Source organism: Salvia hispanica, chromosome 5 (assembly GCF_029641045.1).
Source record: "Salvia hispanica isolate PSC_SH4W2 chromosome 5, Shi_PSC_v1, whole genome shotgun sequence".
Classification (NCBI taxonomy): Eukaryota; Viridiplantae; Streptophyta; class Magnoliopsida; order Lamiales; family Lamiaceae; genus Salvia; species Salvia hispanica.
In genome coordinates, this window is record NC_142696.1 from 36,794,519 (window position 1) to 36,797,240 (window position 2,722).

The following is a 2,722-nucleotide window of genomic DNA, read 5'->3' on the forward strand; positions in this document are numbered from 1 at the left end:
GGATCCATTTTCCACTAACACATTTTTTTGTATCCCTCTCTTTATTTGACAATTTTACATTAAAACTAGTGTAATTTCAAATGTCTCTAATTTTTAGGGTACGGAGTAGGGGTTGCAAATCGTGCGTGTTGTGTCGTGACACGATAACGACACGACACGATAACAACAAACACGAACACGACCCGTTAAGAAAACTCCAAATACCAACACGAAAACGACCTGCTACCCTCAGACACGAACACGACACGAATCCATTAACGACACGAACCACTTCGGGTCAACACGACACGATAACAACAAATATATGACACGACACAATAACGACACTATAATAATAATATTATAATATATAAATATTACTTCCTCCGTCCCATTGAAGATGACTCATTTTCCTTTTTTGTTTGTCCCAATCAAGATGACTCATTACTTAAAATGGAAATCACTTTATCTCTACTTTATTCCATCTCTCTTACTTTACTCTCTCCACTTAATACACAAAATAAAGTTGCATAAAATCCCGTGCCGCCCAAGAAAGGGTCATCTTCCTTGGGACGGAGGGAGTATTTCTTATATTAAATTTTAAAATAAAAAATAATATTATAATTATTAATATTATTTCTTAACGTGTAACATGAACACGACACGAAGTTTTCGTGTCCTTATCGTGTCGACACGATAAAAATAACAAAAATAAATTAAGCATTTTTAAGGATGAAGAGAATATATTGGTAGGCATGTGATATGTTACTTATTTGAAATATGGGAATATATGAAATTGCCATATGGCTTTAGGGTCATTTAGTCCAAAAAAAAAAATGCGAATATGTGCAAAATGCAAAATGCAAAATTTGAGGATTTTTCATAATTTATTTTCGTAAACAAAAACTTTTTGGGACTAAGTGGACTCTTATTTCTATAGTATATCGATGAACAACTAAACCAACGAAGGTAGCCTCCTTTGTTCTTTGGAGTGCCCCATTCGGCAAAATGATTTGACTGATCATTTCACTCATAATGTATTATGTTGATTGATCTATCTATTATATTTTCACCTCTTATTTTCAGTTGACTCTATTTGCGAGGCCGCATGGTTTTCTGCTCGTGTAGCCTTGATAGCGCCTTGTTTGGCCTTATCTAATCATATGTCACAAATAAGACCTCCTATTTAAATATTATGACATGATAACTCACATCCAAATGATCCACCACATTTTCCCTCTATATATATCCCCAAAACAAACACAATTATCACCCCTTAATTAGCTTGTCTCCCACTCCTCTTTATCTCGATTTCCCACAAACATATATACTTTGATAGTTTGATCAATTCAAAAATCCATACTTACATTATACTACATATATGATAGCTTAACAATTCAATTAATTTCAGAAACATCAAACATTGCCGCCATGAGATATTTGGAAATTCCGGCGAATATTTCCCGAGCAAGCAGCTGCGAGAGCACTCAAAGCACCACCAACATCATCCCCTCCTCCTTCGCCCGCTCCACCTCCTACGTCGACATCTCCGACCTCGACTACGCGGAGGAGCTCTACCACCGCACCGTCGTCCACGGCGGCGATACTCCGTCCGCCGCCGCCGCCACCGCTGCCTTCCGCCGCCTCGACAAAATCCGCGGCGGCCGCAGCGCCGTGGCCTCCTTCCTCCGATCCCTCCTCTCCGTCCTCACATTCCCCTCCTGCCGCCGCCCGATCGCCTCCCCCGGCCGCCTCTCCATCACCCCCCCCCTCGGCCGGAAGGTCACCGGAACCCTATTCGGGCGGCGGCGCGGCAACGTCAGCTTCGCGGTCCAGTACGATCCGAGATCCGTCCCGGTTTTCCTGGTCGAATTCGCGGTCTCCACCGCGGCGCTGGTGAAGGAGATGTCGGCGGGGATGCTGAGGATCGCGCTGGAGTGCGAGAAGCCGCCGCGGAGATCGGGGTCGCGGCTGTTCGGGGAGCCGGTGTGGAAGATGTACTGCAACGGGAGGCAGTGCGGGCACGCGCAGGTGCGCGAGTGCAATGAGTCGGATTGGCACGTGCTGAGCACGGTGCAGAGGGTGTCGGTGGGGGCAGGGGTGATCCCGGTGGTGGAAGACAAAGCGGCGGAGAAGGGCGAGCTGGTTTATATGAGGGGGCGGTTCGAGCGGGTGGTGGGGAACCGGGACTCGGAGGCGTTTTATATGTTGAACCCGGATGGGAATAGCGGACCGGAGCTCGGGATTTTCTTGCTTAGGATTTGATGTAATTAATTAAGCTAAATCAGATTTTAATTACGATATTAATATTTAGTGTTTTTGTTGGATGACGGAGTAGGAAATGCAGTTGGGTTGTGTGTGGTTTAGGTAAGTTTTTTCGCCCGTTCTGCCGACTTAGCCATCCAGACAGACAGAGTTTGGCAGTTTTATTCTTCAATGTGTTATGGCCTTTCTACTTTGTTACTTCTTCAATAAATGTTCACTTTGTGAAATTATTTGGTAGTATTGGTTTTAAAAATTAATATTAACTATAGGGTGAATTCTGTTATTTTCCAGACTTTGAATATCAACTTATGCGTTACTTATATACCACATTTATGTGTATAGGACTATGACATGTATGGGGAACTATATCAACACAGATGTAGTATTTTCCACTACATGTTTACTTGTTCAGTGACCATATAGTACTTAACATATAGGAAAGTAAATATATCAAATTTTTACTTTTTTACTTATTCTT

General features: G+C 42.8%; 1 pseudogene; it reads left to right on the top strand.

Moving 5' to 3' along the window:
* The first annotated feature begins 1,269 nt into the window (after positions 1-1,269).
* LOC125190636 (protein MIZU-KUSSEI 1 pseudogene) lies at positions 1,270-2,511 on the top strand (annotated as a pseudogene).
* Positions 2,512-2,722: the final 211 nt, after the last annotated feature.